This window comes from Tachysurus fulvidraco, chromosome 18 (assembly GCF_022655615.1).
Source record: "Tachysurus fulvidraco isolate hzauxx_2018 chromosome 18, HZAU_PFXX_2.0, whole genome shotgun sequence".
Classification (NCBI taxonomy): domain Eukaryota; kingdom Metazoa; phylum Chordata; class Actinopteri; order Siluriformes; family Bagridae; genus Tachysurus; species Tachysurus fulvidraco.
Genome location: NC_062535.1, coordinates 17903889 through 17922208, shown reverse-complemented (window position 1 = coordinate 17922208; position 18320 = coordinate 17903889). Strand labels below are relative to the sequence as shown.

General features: G+C 40.5%; 1 pseudogene; it reads right to left on the bottom strand.

Annotated features, from left to right (window-relative positions):
* LOC113636348 overlaps positions 1-18320 on the bottom strand; it is a 31345-nt pseudogene that overhangs the window by 3903 nt on the left and 9122 nt on the right.

The following is an 18320-nucleotide window of genomic DNA, read 5'->3' as shown; positions in this document are numbered from 1 at the left end:
ATAATAATATTATTAACTCCAACACCACAGTAACAAATCACCAGGGGCAGGTTGAGTTCCTGCTAAATTCTATAAGTATTTTAGGACAACAGTTCATTAGAATTACAGAAGAAATAAAGAAATAACCAGTGAATTTACCACCACACATGAATTCCACTTTCATAAACGAAAAAACAAATAAACTATTTGCTCTAATTATCACTCTATTTCAATAATCAACACAAATATGAAATTGCTTCCAGGATTAATTCATTAATAGATTCAGTTAATGCAAAAATAATGCAAGACTTTTTATTGTAAGTATTAATATTGACAACAAATATAATTTTAAACATGTATTTAAATATAAGAGGATTTGGGTCTTCCCCCTTTTGCTTTAATGACAGTTTGCACTCGAGTTGACATGGACTCCACAAGTTTTTTTATAAAACATTATGATAACGTTTTAGATCAAATCTATGGGACTGTCATCTGATCTCAGGCTTCAAGCTATGAATGTCAGTCAATGTCACTTTGTGTTTTCTTTACTTACACCAGTACTTTATTTTGTTTTCCTTTATTAACTATGAGGTTATAAATTATATATAAGAAGGTAAATAAAGCTCACATCTGACTCTGAGGGTTTGAACAGGAGAGTGGAGATGTTCATATCCTCTTACAGCACAGCTATAACTGCCTGCATCCTCACTGCTGACCGACTGCAGACGGACTTCATTGTTCTTGTTGGTCCTTGTGGTTAAATCTCTGCTGTTTTTGTACCAGATGAATGTTGGATCAGTCAGACTGCAGGTGGTTTTACAGGTCAGAACGACTGATTGTCCTTCTGTCACTTCTGCAGGAGCGATCTGAAGATCAAGATCTTAAACAAAGAGAGAAACGTTAAATCATGAAAGTCGTCCTGAAGCCAGTAGAGCGTCTACTTCTAAAACTCTGCTCTCAAAGTGGTTTTCTATCTGGAGACTAGTCACTATTTACCAGCCCCTTAATGATCAGATCAATCAGACAAAACACTTTGTATTTTTGACAGCAAAACCTTGACATGTAGCAGTATAAATGTTTCAAGGACTCTTCAGTAAGAACCTTTTGCAGTAAGAACATTATCTTAGTCTTCACTAAAAAGGTACCACAAGCAAAACATTTCCCCAAAACAGTTCTGTGTAGGAATATAAAAATAATAGATAGTAATAGTTAGTCCATAGTTAATATTATGAACTACACCATGTGTTACTCTGCTAGCGACACTTGAATGAAACAGGTAAGTGATTACATACATCCATTAGCTTGGGACCAGCTTAACGTTTAGAGATGTGTGAATGAAAACAGACAATAAACAGGCAGAAACCGAAAGCAGGATTATTGTGAATAAAATCAAGAAAAACAAGAAAGAAACAGAAGCAAGGCTTGTGTCAGACATCAATGATACAGACACGACTTAAAAAAGGAACAACGAGCATGGGCACAGAGGGAGAATAATTCAGCAGAACCATCATTAAGGAAAGAACCATCATCATCAGCCCCATGGAAAAAAGAGCAAGGTGAAATGAACATCTTATTTTCAGACTAACAGAAGAAATTCTGTAAAACAACGGATGGCAAACAACACAAAACCACTGTGTGTGTGGAATTGTGGCTGTGGTCGAGTGCTGGTTTGTGAATAGAGGGCAGTGAGCGGTAAGGTTTATACACCTGTGGAGATTTGTGTTAATAACTGTTATCTGTTGCAGTGAGCTGTGGCAAGGACGGAAGTGTGTGTGTGTGTGTGTATGTGTGTGTGCGCGTGTGTGTGTGTTTATGTGTGTATGTGTGTGTGTGTGTGTGTGTGTGTGTGTGTGTGTGTGCGCGTGTGTGTGTGTTTTTGTGTGTATGTGTGTGTGTGTGTGTGTGTGTGTGTGTGTGTGTGTGTGTGTGTCTGTAGAGACATAATGTGTGGACTGAAAATTGAACTATAAAAATAAATAAAGGTTAAATAACGATCTCCAATCCTGCCTCTAGTTTCCTCTTTCCCTGAACCCTCCAAACACGCTACACTGTGATCGGTAATGAAGCCACTACTGAGTGTCCACTTACTTTCTGTCTAATTGTGTAGTATTTTAAACATTTATAATGTTTTGGTTGAAAAGTGAGCTTGTGGTGTCTTTCTTTAAAATAAATAGTGTTTGGTTTGAGATGTTTTCTAATGTAGTGAAAATTATAAGTGTAGAAAATAAAAATTAAAGACAAAGTGCTGCTTAAGGGTCCAAATAAATTCTGATGTAATTATATAAAAAAGATGCTTTTCTTTACCTGTAACACTGAGTGTAACTCCAGGTTCACCCAGGTATGTTTCTTTTTCTTCATCTGTTATGATTCTGAAGCAGTACATCTGTTCATCTGTTTTCTTCACATCACTCAGTCTGAGGGGGAAGTGATTCTGTACATCTGTTAAATACGTCACTCTGCCTGAGTAACCTGGTTCATTATACAGATCAGTCGGCTCTTTACCGGGTTTACTGGGTTAATTAACCAAAACCTCTTTGTCACTGTAAGACGTGGTGGGTGTGTGTAAGTGACGTTCATAATCACTGTAGATCCTTTTAAAACACAGAGCTTAAGTTGGCTGTATTTCACACTCCATTCATTCCCAAGAGCTTCTGAAACATGATAGATAAAAGAGGTGATTAGAGATTATTATTACTATCCTATACCCCATCAAACACTCAGTTCCCTTTCGAGGGAACTCGACTCTGCGGCAGTGCTGACGCTATGGTTACGCTTCTGTGAGGAAGTTGTGTCTGAAGATCTGTGTGCACACACGCCATTTTAATGGCTCTGGAAGGACATGTGACGGAGTGATTACGTGCCAGCAAGTCCATATAAGGGCATCTACGTCACAATACACCAGCTTCTTTGTCTTCAGAAAGCACTCTGCGTATGTGTGTCAATTGTTTGTCCTGTCTATCTAGTGCAGGGAGAGAAAAAATATATATTTTAGGTAAAGCTAGGTGAGAAAACAATAATATGTTGCAAACTAAGCATTTTAAGAGATGCGTGCATCCGTGCCCCACTTTATTACAGTGGACGACACGCAGTCTCTTTGCGTTGTTTGTTTGGTAGAGGTGCATGCCCGGTCGGCTCTCGAGGGAGCCGGCCTCGTGCATTGTGAGGGATTCCCTCCGCATACTCTCCGGTCTCGACTGGCTGTATCTTTCAGCTTCAGCTGCGCCTCGTTGTTCGGGTCCCGTGTCTGCCGAGGTGGTGTGGTGGCTTCGATCACAGGGTTCACAGGTTGAGTTAGCGGAAATGGAGCAAGAGACAGGTTTTTACCTTTCTCTTTCCCTCTCATCTAATTCCGTTCACTCGGTTTCGGTTTTTGGGAGCTTGCGCTGCGATTTCAAGTCAAGTCACTTTTATTGTCACATCAACACAGCACATGTGCCTTAGTGAGTGAAATTCTTATGAGTGAACTCTAGAAATCGCAGAACAATTTACATACAGTAATTAAACAGAAATTAAGAACAGCTTAAGAACAGTTTACATACGGGTGAAAATGTGCAAAATGCTCAATACCAAGTGAAATGTGTAAATGTGAAAAAGATGCAATATGCTCGTACATAGTCAGTACACACATAGTGTACTATTAGACATATTTACAATGCACTACACATTATATACATTATGTACGTTTTATATATAACTTCAGGCCACAGGCCACCTTCATGCAGGCGGCTGGCGTTTTTCCCAGACCTCCATGCCGAGGGGTCGAGGTCTTGGAGATATCCATTTTCAGCGCATGTTTTCCTCCTGCCATGTCTGACTATTCAGCCATTATAAGGCTTGAAAGCCATGATATGGGGCGATTCCTGGGATTGAAGAGACGCTTACGGGCTATCTGTCACCCACATCACCCACATAGGGGACACCTGACTTCCATCCAAGCCTTGTAGGACTACATCAGCCCTTGTGGGTAAGAAATACACGGCAGCAGGTCAGCCTGGTAGGCCTGCAAAACTGCCATGGTGTGCAGGGCCACACCTGCTTGGCCTGCTGCCGTGTAGGTCTTACCCACAAGGCCTGATGCAAGCAGCAAGCAGCCTGGGTCATCTTCCAGCCACACCCATCCCCCTCCTAGCTCACTCACTGCAGTAAGGAGGGTTAGTGTGGCTGCCCGTGCTTCCCGTCTAAGTCTAGGGAGGCCGGTCGGCGTACCCGGGCCCAGATCCGATGCCTGAGGGCTGGGGTTTCTATGAGCATCACATTCAGGTAGGCTCCCCTACTGCTTGCCCCGCCACCTCCAGAGTTTCAGGGAGCAGTAGGTTCCTTGCACAGATCTCCCTAGGTCAGCACCTACCAGTGCGCTGTTTCAGGGCACCCGGGAGGTCTGCGCAAGGTCGACACCACCATCAGACAGCCAGACAGCGTGGAAACTTCTGCCAGGTGTGTCTGAATGGGTCCTGGGGACTGTAGAAAAGGCTACAGGATCCAGTTCTATTCCCGTCCTCTGTGTTTTCAGGGTGTCTTGCCCACAATCGTTGGCAGGCACCAGGCGGTGTTCCTCCAAGAGGAATTTCTCTTGCTCCTGAGGAAAGGGGCCATAGAGCATGTTCCCCTCCCAGAGTGGGACTCCGGCTTTACAGCCAATATTTCATTCTTCCAAAGAAGAGGGATGGGCTTCGTCCGATTTTGGACCTGCGGGCTCTGAACTGTACTCTGAAGACTTACAGGTTCAAGACGCTCACTATCAAGGTTATCGTGTCCCAGATCAGGTCCAGAGACTGATTTGTGATCAACCTTGAGGACGCTTATTTTCACATAGGCATTCTGCCAGAGTACAGGAAGTTCCTCAGGTTCACTTTTGGGGGCAAAGAGTACTAATATTGTGTTCTTCCTTTTGGCCTATTCCTTTCACCAAGCACGTTTACAAAGTGCATGGATGCTGCCCTGGCGCTGTTGTGTCTACAGGGCATCCATGTACTGAATTACCTGGACGACTGGCTCATTCTGGCCCAGTCAAAGGCTATGGTGGCCAGTCATCGAGATGCTGTGCTTGCCCATATGAGGTCTCTAGGCCTCAGGTTGGACCCAGATAAGTGTGTGCTTTCTCCTTCTCAGAAAACCACCTTTCTGGGGCTAGTTTGGGACTCCACCATGATGCGGGCACATCTGTCTCCCACTCGGGTGGCTTCTATCTTATCAGCGGTGGAAGCTAGTTGAGGGGTGCATTGCTTCATGTCGGCAGCAGCCAACGGTATCCCTTTGGGTCTGCTTGACATGATGCCATTCCAGCACTGGCTCCGGGGTGTGGGCTTTCATCTTCGCAGACATCCCCTCAGGGTCATAAGGGTTATGCGCTGTGGGCTTTGTACCCTTATGTGGAAAAGACCTCAGTTTTTGGCCTTGGGTCCCACTTCAGGGGCGTGTCACCATCACAGGACTCTTTCGACAGACGCCTCGCTTTCGGGCTGGGGAGCGGCCTAGGATGGCCGTCCTGCCCAGGGTCTATGGGAGGGCCTCTATCTCTCATAGCACATAAACTGCCTGAAGATGAGGGCTGTGTTTCTAACACTTTCTTCCACACCTCAGGGGCTGCCATGTCTTAGTACGAACAGACAGCACTGCGGTGGTTTCCCATATCAATCATCAGGGCAGTCTACGTTTGTGCCCCATTTCAGGTTGGCCTAGCAGATTCTGCTCTATGCAGAGAACAGGTTCCTTTCGCTAAGAGCGATTTTCATCCCAGGGCATGTAAATCGGGAGGCAGACTTCCTGTTGAGGCAGGTGCTGAGGCCCGGGGGGGTGATGTCTCCACCCCCACGTGGTAGAGCAAATTAGCGCTGGAAACCCATTTTGAGCCGATAGAGCCAGGCTCTGAAAAGTTTCTAACCCTGAAGTTGGCTCTGCTCCTAGCCTTGGCCTTTCTCAAAAGAGTGGGAATTGTCTCATCCTTGGCCAGGGGTGTTCCCTTTGAAGATGTTTGTGTTGCGGCAGATTGGTCCTCTCCGCACACCTTTATCAGGTACTATAACCTGGACTTGGACCCCACACCACGGTCCCAGGTCCTGCAGGGCCTTTGATGGTCTGTTCTCAGTCTGCTTGTGCTCTCTCACGGCCTCTGGCACAGTCATCGAACGGTGCATGGCGACGCGGGTATTGCCGTTCCCACAGCGTCTCAAAAGGGAACCACACCAGGTTACATATGTAACCCGGTTCCATGGGAACGAGACGCTGCGTCGCTGGCCATGCCCCGGGCATCCTCTTGCGCTTCCTTCAGACAAAGAGAAGTTGGAGTAGTGTGACGTAGATGCACTTATAATGGACTTACTGGCGTGTAATCACTCCGTCACGTGTCCTTCCCGAGCCATTAAAATGGCGTGTGTGCACACAGAGCTTCAGACACAACTTCCTCACAGAAGCGTTCCCATAGCATCAGCAATGAAGCAGCGTCTCGTTCCCTTCTCAGGGAACCGGGTTACATACGTAACCTGGTGTAGTTCACTCACAAATAAAAAATATTCTTCATGACTGGAAGAAAACTGGAATGTGGAATTAATATTCAAACTGAATCTGCATTTTGATCCTTCATTCACAGAGAAATAAAAAAGCAGGCATGTATTTTTTTTGTCAATTTTACTCATGATTCTTAAATTGGACCTTAATAACAAACACAGATTTAGTGATTAAATCAGTTTGTACTGTCTACAGTGTGTGTGACTGTGATGATATAAAGGTAAGACTCACCTGTGATCATGAGGAGAAAGATCAGACAAAGCAGAGAAGACGGTTTAAGAGACATCATTCTTCTATAAAGATTCTATATACAACCTAAAACATGCAATAATCAACTTCAGTAAGGTGAAGACAGTAAGTTTGCATCATCACACTACTCCATCACTCAGGAGTTTACACCACACACACTGTCTGTCATTTCTTACATAATAATCACACTATATTCTACCAGTTATGCAAACAACATCCAACATGCAGAACAGCAGAATAACTAGTAAAATAAATAAAAAACTGCAAAGTTTCCTTGGAGCTCGCAACACGGCTGCCATGCTCGGTGCCATCTGGCAGTTATTGAACATAGAGAGCATCCTGACGGTCTGCATCACTGCCTGGTTTTGAAACAGAACTGCTGGCAACCGCAAAGCCCTGAAAAGGTTCGAGGCTTTTTCCCTCAGGCTATCAGACTAATTAACAGCCAAAACTAACACAGCCTACAGCATACTTCCGCAACATGGTATGCTACACACTGCACTCTAACTTCAACAGTTCAACACTGGACTACACCAACACTGCATTCATACTGCATTTATACACACTGGACTATACACACACACACACTCATTTAATTTAATATAATAATGGATATATATATATATATATATATATATATATATATATATATATATATATATATATATATATATATATATATATATATACTGTACATACTGTGTATAATGTGTAGTGCATTGTAAACTGTGTGTACTGACTATGTATGAGCACATTGCATCTTTTCCACATTTGCACATTTTTCACCTGTATGTACATTGTTCTTAATTTCTGTTTCTTAACTACTGTATGTGAATGGTTCTGCAATTTCTGGAGCTTGTTCCCAAGAATTTCACTCACCATGGCACATGTGCTGTGGTGTTGTGACAACAAAGGTGACTTGACTTGACAACAGGAGACTCTTTAAACATTTACAGAAATTTTAATAAATCACTGTACTGGAACATTCAAAAGCTACAAATGAAAATATGTGCATGAATTCACTGATACCAGCTCTGTTCAAAGCAGATAATAAATGATTCAAATGTGTTTAATTGTCATGCACTAATTACAGATTAATAGATTTAGCAGAATCTGTTATTTGAAGGAGAGATTTTCTAAACACATCTAAAGTTAAACACAGTACATTAAAATAAAGTTAAACATGAAGGCAGGTCAAAATAACCTCACTTTAAAGTTTGCATGTGTTTCTATGGACTGAAAGTGATTTATTCCTGTGCATGAGCATGTTTGTATATTTAGAACTACCCCTGAGCTGAAACCCCTAGTGGTAGGAAAGTGTAATGACAGTAAACTGATTATAAATAGGCTTCAGCAGACGACTGTGCTCTTGATGGAAATTTTGTATTCTGCAACTTCTTTCTTTTATCCTGCTCTTCATTAGCATTATAACTAGTTATGTAAATATAAGATCATGGAGTATTAGGACAAACAGCAGTGATTATGATAGTAGCTACTTCATTAATGTCAGTTGATGCATCACAATTCATCCTCTTACAGTCTACTGTGCACTTAAACTACTACAATTACACAGAATTGAGTGTGTAGTAAGAACCATGTTTGGTTTAATTTGGCAAAGAAAAATGTCACACAACCAAAATATCTCAATATAATCTCATGATACCTAAAAACATTTTTGTGTTACATGATATGTGTCACAATAAAAATGCCTTTGTACTGTATGTTCTGCCTCCACAGTGCCTACATGACCCTCGTGTTCAACAGCCAAATAGCAAAGAAAGAAAAGTGTGAGTTAAAGAGTGTGTGCTTAAGAGGTTTGATGATGATGTTTTGCATAAACACAATATTATTTGCTTTAATTTCTGAATTAGTCACTTAAACAAGCTGCATTTTTACCACCAACACCACAATACATCAGATATAACTGATCACAATATTAATATTTGAGCTCATATGTGATAATTAAAAGTTGCTAAACATAAAGAAATGAGACGTGAATTTAAGTATTTTGAACAGCAAACCTGTCAATGTTCAGGAAATGTAGATATTAGATTAATGAGAGAAATTAGCCATTAAATATATGAAGTTTTTTATTACCGTAACTTTTACATCGTGTCCAACAACTGAGCAGAAAATAAAGTGTGAAGAGGAGTGTGTGTGATTAACAAGTGTTGCTGTTGTCTTCCTTCTCTTTCTGCTGAAGTCACTTCCTATAAAATGAAGAAAATATGAAAGAAAATATTTTCTTCATCTGTTCAAGTAAAATATAATAAAAGAAATGCTGAAAATATTATTACTTTTTTATTAATCTATTCAGCTTCATGACTGAATGATATCCTCTACTATAAAGTACTATTTGTAACAGAATTGTCACCATTTCCTTCTTCTTTATGCTACAACTGTGGGTTACATTGTCAGTTACATTCAGAGCACGTCTATTAAAAAGCTGCTTTTATTTAAAAACCGAGAAAGGAAAGCGCTTAGCTTGTGACGCCAACATGCTCAGCACATCCTGTGTGTAATCATGCTAGCTAGTTCAAGTCATGCATCTTTGCTGACATTTACTTCATTAACTCGTGATGTTTTTGTATTGTGTACTTGTATATTTAATACCACAGCTTAATTACTGCTGAAAAAAATGGATCACAACACAATGGTTCTCTAAAAGCCTATAAAAACTAGAACAATTCTCAGATGTTATTAAAGAGAGCAGGGTGTGATAGCATGAGAATAAACACAGTTCATGTTCTGTGTACAGAGTCGTCTTAACAACCTCAGTCTATATGTGTCAAACTGTTTAACTGTAAAACAAGAGCTAAAACACGCTCTGAAAACGTTCCCATCCTTTTAACACATAGAACGTTTATGGCAGGGATGTTTATGGCAGGAACATTTGTGGTAGGATTGTTTATAGTAGGGACATTTCCTCCTGTTCTCTCTCTCCCTAGTCTGACACACAGAATTTACCATGAAAGCACATATAACAATCATGATATTTAAAATTTCCACTACACGAGGCACATAGAAAGTAAGGGGCTTGAGCCGAACTGTTTTAAATGGGCGCCAACATCACAAATGATAAAGGAGTCCAACAAGGCAACAAACACTCACAATAAACAACACCAGTTATCTATCTCTCTCTCTCTCTCTCTCTCTCTCTCTCTCTCTCTCTCACACTCTCACACACACACACGCATTAATAAATGGAAATTGAGTAAATACATTGTATTTGGTTAAATTGTGTTCAGTGATCCTTACCAAACACAACAATACCCCAATTATTCTATTTCGGTAGGGGGTTGGAGATGTTACTTTTGCCTGTCTTCAAAATGTGAGAATCCTGTGATGATGATCTTTATGTTTTACCTTTTCTGTAGCTTGGAACCAGAACAAGTATTGAGAGGGGCAGGTCCTCCACCCAGGGGTGCAAAATGGGGTATGCAATACATGCAGTACTTTGGGGAGGCAAAAATCATTTAGATAAAAGATTATTTAGAAAATTTATTTATTTATTTAATATTTATTTAGAAAACTTCATACATAATGAAAAACTTATTTGTTAGAAAGGAAAAAACTTTAGCATTTGAAATCCATTAAAAGAATTATGTAAACAAACCGACATAAGTCTGTCATAGTCAAATGATAAAAAATAGATCATCAAGGAGCGAAGCATTCTGGATCACAGAACAGAGGGAAAAAAGAGGGAAAAGAATAAAAAAACAGCCAAACACAATATCAGAAACCATTGGAGGTGGTGTGAGTAAATTACCACATCCAGATGTAATTTAATAGTTCCACTGACTTGACAAACCTTTTTATTTCTATGTACATGGTTAAAAATGTCTTAAAGACCTGATCAGCTATCTTGTAGTTTTTAATACTATACATCTTTTCATTGGGAGACGTTGATCAACACTGATCTTGCAAACCTCACAGTAAACAGGCACTTCTGTTCATTCTGTTAGAAGTTAATATTTCCAATTCTGAACTACATTCATTTCAGTATTTTTTAAACAGTTCAGTGAGTAAAGAAAATTCACATACTGAACCCAAATACTCCACATTACTTTAGTCTTCACCATCACAGCTTGAGTAGGAAGTGTTGAATTGTGCTGAAGTGTAGCATCTGTTTTGTGTAGCATCTGTTTTTGTGTAGCCTAGCATCTGTTCACTGTAGCATCTGTTCTGTGTAGCATGTGTTCTGTGTAGCATCTGTTCTGCCACAAGGGCCAGTCGTGAACACTTATTTTCTAAGCTCTACTCATACTTTTCACACTGTTTTCACTCAGAATTGTGTATCACCTACATCACACAGGTGTGTGTGTGAGTTGTGTGGAGAAGATTTTTCAGTGGATACACTCAACACTGAAAGTAAAAACACTGCAGTTATACAGAACATCAGAACTAGAAATAACCACAAATGAAGGTAATTAAATTCAGTACTGAATATTTAAGCTGCTGTATTGACAATACACTATTATACTAAATAAAATACTTCAATACTCTTTATTATATTAGAATACTGAGTATTATACTACTGTAGTATTATGCTAGTGTATAATATACCGTAATCATAATTGTGTAATGCTTACTATGATTCTGTAATACGGAATATAATACTGCAATTCTGAATATAATGATATAATACAGGATACAATACTGTAATATTAAATATAATAAGTGTAAAGATTAATTTTTTAACACTTTATATTGCTATATTGCAAAATATGAAAAAAATATGAAAAAAGTCCATACTTTCTGACAACAGATTTTTATTTACTAATGAAAGTATGTTTTATAAAATGAAAGTTTAGAGAGATTACATGTGTGTAAAACTGTTCTTTCCACGTGACTGAGAGAAATGAACTCAACAGCTCCTCCTTCAGGACAAAGGAGTCACAGCAGGAGAACCACTATGACTGTACAGGACTATTAACACTGTTATACAGTACACCACATGATGAAGTAAAAGAACAATATATATTTACATAGTTTATTATAAATACTTCAAATGAATGGCCTCATTTAAACAGTCTATGTAAAATAACTTAATACTAACTTAATTCTGAACTTTAAACTTTATATTTAACGTTTCAATATTTATGTGAAGCTGCTTTGAGACAATGTGAATTGTTTAAGCTCTTCACAAATAAATTGAATTGAATTAATGCACCAGTGTAAACATGATAAACACTATACACATACTGAATATTACACTGAATATTGTAAATCAGATTCAAAACGAGCAGAAAACACAAAATAGTCCAAAATTAACAGAACAGCAAAACTAGCAAGTAAACTTAACTCTAAAATCTAAAAGATATGTAAAAAAATGTATATATATATTAAAAATGTAAAGTCTTTTTTGAAAGGAAAAAAATATATGAAATCTTTATGTAGAGGTTATATATTTTTATATACCCATTTTCTTGTCTTTGGATTCTGAGCTCAGATGCAGAGTTTATACCGAGTCATCTTTATATAACAGAACTGACTGGATATGCTGTTAAATATTTACACGTATCCAATATTCTCTACTTATCATGGTTTGAGATTTGAGTGGTTTTTAATCCAACAAGTGTCCAGAAGACTTCAGACGTCTTTCAACCTAGGTTTAAAGCTAACACTAGCGTACTGAACCTCCACCTCCTCAGAAGCTGAAGCTTTCACTGCAGAAGTCTCAGCAGTCCTGGGATCAACTGCCCTCTGATGTACAACACTCGCATACAGAACTTCATCCTGATTGGCTGAGGCTGAATCAGATACGGTGTTGTCTGGATTTGTCACTGCTATATTTTCATAAAGATTCTCCTGAGGTGGGGAACATGACATCCAGAGGTGGGTAGAGTAGCTAAACATTTTACTCCAGTACAAGTTAAAACTACTTACAAAAACATTTCCTCAAGTAACAGTAAAAGTAGAAATGTTCACAGTTAATTGAGTAAGAGTAATAAAGTAATCAGTGAGAAGACTATTCAAGTAAATGTAAGACAGTAAATGTATATATTTTGTCTGCTATATCTGCTTCTAGCTGCTACACTGTAAAAGAGAACAGGAAGTGGCTTGTGTCATGGATGTTAAAGGAAATTAATTTCCATTGGGGTTGTAACAGTAACTCACAAACCTGCTGCTGATTATTTCCCTACAACAGAAACAAAGTGTTTAAAAAGTCTATAAAGGATATTCAAATACAAGTATTTATTTACCTGATTTAAACTTTGGCCAGCTGTTGAACCAGTTTTCTTTTTCCTGTTGAAAACGAAATATAATATTTCCATTAGTCCTGTCACGGTAAACAGTAAACTTAGACTGCCTGGACTGAGAAGCACTGATCCTCACACCACAAGGACTGAAGCAAACAATTCTACAGAAAGTCTCTGTAACATTACAAGTTATCTTCACTGGAACTAAGAGGCCCAAACACTGTTCCAGCATGATACTGTCCCTATGCACAAGGCCACTGAGCTCCATGAAGACATGCTTTGAAGAACTCGAGTGTCCTGCACTGAGCCCTGACTCTGACTCAATCTCACTGAACACCTTTGGGAAGAACTGGAAATGGAGTCTCCTCAACATCTCCACATCAGAGTCTGATCTCATTAATGATCTTTAGCTGAATGAACACTAATCCCCACAGACACAATCCTAACATCTAGTGGAGAACTTTCCAGGAGAGAAGAGTGGAGCTGATTATAACAGAAAAGGGAATAAATCTGGAATCTGGAACTGTGTTTACTGGGAAAATATTTAAACACAGATCTGTACAACAGAAAAGTCTTTTGGACTCCACTTTTTATAATAAGGTGAAAATATTCTGTAATTTCTTACCTTATAGACAAGAAGGTGACAGTTAGACAAATACACACAACCAGAACAACACCAAGACCTGCGTATACACCTGAGCTCAGGGAGTCTGTGTGGATGATAATGTAATAAATATCAGTGTTAAATATTTATCAGTTTCTTATTTATAGATTTACATCATCACCCTCACCATTAATAGTGACAGACACTGCAGCTGATCTCTCAGAGCTGTGTTTATTCTGAGCCTCACAGTAATACTGTCCACTCTGTACAGCTCTGTAACTCTGTCCAGATCCTACAGGTGATGATTCTTTCACCTTAAACCAGGTGTAGTTCTGTACAGGTGGGTTAGCATCACTGCTGCAGGTCAGATTCACTGAACTGTCCTCCACTATCTCACCAGAGGGGCTGACGGACACTGAGACGTTCTTTGGAGGATCTAAAATGGACAGGATGATAACACTTTAAATAATGTGAGTTCTATCTCTGATTGTCTGTGAGGAGATCTTCAGCTTTTACTTACACAGAACATTCAGAGTCACACTGTTGGAGTACCGATGTCCGACTTCATTACTGCTCTTGCACTTGTACTCTCCACTGTCCTCAGTGCTGATCTTGGAGATGATGTATGTCTTTTCCTTTCCTACTGATGCCATCCCCTTAAACTATGTGTAGCTCTGTACAGGTGGGTTAGCATCACTGCTGCAGGTCAGATTCACTGAACTGTCCTCCACTATCTCACCAGAGGGGCTGACGGACACTGAGACGTTCTTTGGAGGATCTAAAATGGACAGGATGATAACACTTTAAATAATGTGAGTTCTATCTCTGATTGTCTGTGAGGAGATCTTCAGCTTTTACTTACACAGAACATTCAGAGTCACACTGTTGGTGTACCGATGTCCGACTTCATTACTGCTCTTGCACTTGTACTCTCCACTGTCCTCAGAGCTGATCTTGGAGATGCTGTATGTCTTTTCCTTTCCTACTGATGCCATCCCCTTAAACCAGGTGTAGGTCTGTACAGGTGGGTTAGCATCACTGCTACAGGTCAGAGTCACTGAACTGCCCTCCATTATTTCACCAGAGGGACTGATGGACCCTGAGACGTTCTTTGGATGATCTAGAGAGTTCCATGACCAGAGTGAGGAAAGCATTTCATGGTCATAATTAATGCTTTTTTCTGTCAATAATTAAATGCAGTTTATAACTATTATTTCTGCACCTTTTTTGATTATTACATTTGGCTCTATATTTTATTTGAATCTTTATTATTGGGATAAGTAAGAGACACCTTTCTGTAAACAGCTGTATTTCTTTCCTTTGGTGTCAGAATGGGATTCAATAGAGTTTTTATCTACTTTCATGTCATTCTTAGAATTAAAACTAAAACTGAAGATACAAATCACACAGATCAATAATAATATTGTTAACTCCAACACCACAATAACAAATCACCAGGGGCAGGTTGAGTTCCTGCTCAATTCTATAAGTATTTTAGGACAACAGTTCATTAGAATTACAGAAGAAATAAAGAAATGACCAGTGAATTTACCACCACACATGAATTCCACTTTCATAAACCAAAAAACAAATAAACTATTTGCTCTAATTATCACTCTATTTCACTAATCAACACAAATATGAAATTTCTTCCAGAATTAATTAATAGATTTATTTAATACAATAACACAACAATTTTGTAAGTACTAATACTGACAACAAATAGAATTTTAAATATGTATTTAAATATAAGAGGATTTGGGTCTTCCCCCATTTTGCTTTTATGACAGTTTGCACTCAACTCGACTGGCATGGACTTCACAAGAATTTTATAAAACATAATAATGTTTTAGATCAAATCTATGGGACTGTCATCTGATCAGCTATGGGACTGTCAGGCTTCAAGCTATGTCATAGTCATAGTCAATGTCATTTTGTGTTTTCTTTACTTGTCAGGATCTTGCCCGGACTTTGGCCACGTGCTTTTGTTTATGTTCTGTGTTCATGTGTCTGCCCCGCCCTTGTCTCTTCCTCCATGCCTCTGCATACATGTTCCTCACGTGTTTAATTTTGTTGTGTATTTAACCGTGCCATATTGCCTATTGCAGCGCGGAATACTCGTCTTATGTCGTCATCTCGTGTCTAATCCGGTATCGTCTGCGTCCTTGTTTTGAGTTTTTAGTTAATAAATCCTGTTTCTTTTTATGCTATCCTGCATTTGGGTCTGTTTCTCTCCCCGCGCCGCTGACATTACTTACACCAGTACTTTATTTTGTTTTCCTTTATTAACTATCATGTTATAAAGTATATATAAGAAGTTAAATAAAGCTCACATCTGACTCTGAGGGTTTGAACAGGAGAGTGGAGATGTTCATATCCTCTTACAGCACAGCTATAACTGCCTGCATCCTCACTGCTGACCGACTGCAGATGGACTTCATTGTTCTTGTTGGTCTTTGTGGTTAAATCTCTGCTGTTTTTGTACCAGATGAATTTTGGATCAGTCAGACTGCAGGTGGTTTTACAGGTCATAACGACTGATTGTCCTTCTGTCACTTCTGCAGGAGCGATCTGAAGATCAAGATCTTAAACAAAGAGAGAAACGTTAAATCATGAAAGCTGTCCTGAAGCCAGTAGAGCGTCTACTTCTAAAACTCTGCTCTCAAAGCTTTTTTCTATCTGGAGACTAGTCACTATTTACCAGCCCCTTAATGATCAGATCAATCAGACAAAACACTTTGTACTTTGACAGAAACACCTTGACATATAGCAGTATAAATGTTTCAGTAAGAAACTTTTTCAGTAAGAACATTATCTTAGTCTTCACTAAAAAGGTACCACAAGCAAAACATTTCCCCAAAACAGTTCTGTGTAGGAATATAAAAAAAAAAGATAGTAATAGTTAGTCCATAGTTAATATTATGTACTACACCATGTGTTACTCTGCTAGCTACACTTGAATGGAACAGGTAATTGATTACATACATCCACTAGCTTGGGACCAGCTTAACGTTTAGAGATGTGTGAATAAAAACAGACAATAAACAGGCAGAAACCGAAAGCAGGATTATTGTGAATAAAATCATGAAAAACAAGAATGAAAAAGAAGCAAGGCTTGTGTCAGACATCAATGATACAGATACGACTTAAAAAGGATGAACGAGCATGGGCACAGAGGGAGAATAATTCAGCAGAACCATCATTAAGGAAAGAACAATCATCATCAGCCTCATGGAAAAGAGATCAAGGTGAGATGAACAAAACATCTTATTTTCAGTCTAACAGAAGAAATTCTGCAAAACAACGGATGGCAAACAACACAAAACCACTGTGAGTGTGTGGAAGTGTGGGCGTGGTCGAGTGCTGGTTTTTTGAATAGAGGGCAGTGAGTGGTAAGGTTTATACACCTGTGGAGATTTGTGTTAATAACTGTTATCTGTTGCAGTGAGCTGTGGCAGAGACGGAAGAGGAAGAGTGTATGTGTGTGTGTGTGTGTGTGTGTGGAGACATAATTTGTGGAATGAAAAGTGAATTAATAAATAAAGGTTAAATAACGATCTCATAAGGGTTTTTCGAAAAACCCTTATGAGTAAAGTAAAATCAAGGTCCGTGACGACGCCCGGTAAGGCGCAACCGGGGCCCCGCCCTGGAGCCAGGCCCGTGGTTGGGGCTCGCATGCGAGCGCCTGGTGGCCAGGTCTTGCCCCACGGGGCCCGGCCGGGCTCAGCCCGAAAGAGAAACATGGGGCCGATCTCCTGTGGGCCCACCACTTGCAGGAGAAACCGTAAGGGGCCAGTGCAATGTGGATTGGGTGGCAGTCGAAGGCGGGGGCCTCGGCGACCCAATCTCCAGACACGGAATCTGGCACTAGGGACATGGAATGTAACCTCACTGGGGGGAAGGAGCCTGAGCTGGTGCGGGAGGTTGAGAGATACCGACTAGATATAGTTGGGCTCACCTCCACACACAGCTTGGGCTCTGGAATCCAACTCCTTGAGAGAGGCTGGACCCTCTACTACTCTGCAGTTGCCCATGGTGAGAGGCGGCGGGCTGGTGTGGGCTTGCTCATAGCCCCCCAGCTCAGCAACCATGTGTTGGAGTTCACCCCGGTGAACGAGAGGGTCGTTTCCCTGCGCCTTCGGGTCGGGGATAGGTCTCTCATGGTCATTTGTGCTTATAGGCCAAATGGCAGTGTAGAGTACCTGACCTTCTTAGCGTGTCTGGAAGGGGTGCTGGAAAGTGCTCCGACCGGGGACTCTGTCGTTCTACTGGGGGACTTCAACGCTCACATGGGCAGTGACAGTGACACCTGGAGGGGCGTGATTGGGAGGAACGGCTCCCCCGACCTGAACCCGAGTGGTGTTCTGTTATTGGACTTCTGTGCTAGTCACACAATTATCAATGATCGACTTTGTGGTTGTTTCATCTGACCTCCGGCCGTATGTCTTGGACACTCGGGTAAAGAGAGGGGCAGAGCTGTCAACTGATCACCACTTGGTGGTGAGTTGGGTCCGATGGTGGGGGAGGAAGTCGGACAGACTTGGCAGACCCAAAGTACTGTAAGGGTCTGCTGGGAACGTTTGACAGAGTCCCCGGTCAGAGAGATCTTCAACTCCCACCTCCGGCAGAGCTTCAACCAGATCCGGAGGGAGGTTGGAGACATTGAGTCCGAGTGGACCATGTTCTCCACCTCCATTGTCGACGCAAGCGCTCGGAGCTGTGGCCGTAAGGTCTCCGGTGCCTCTCAATCCCCGGACCCGGTGGTGGACCCCGGAAGTAAG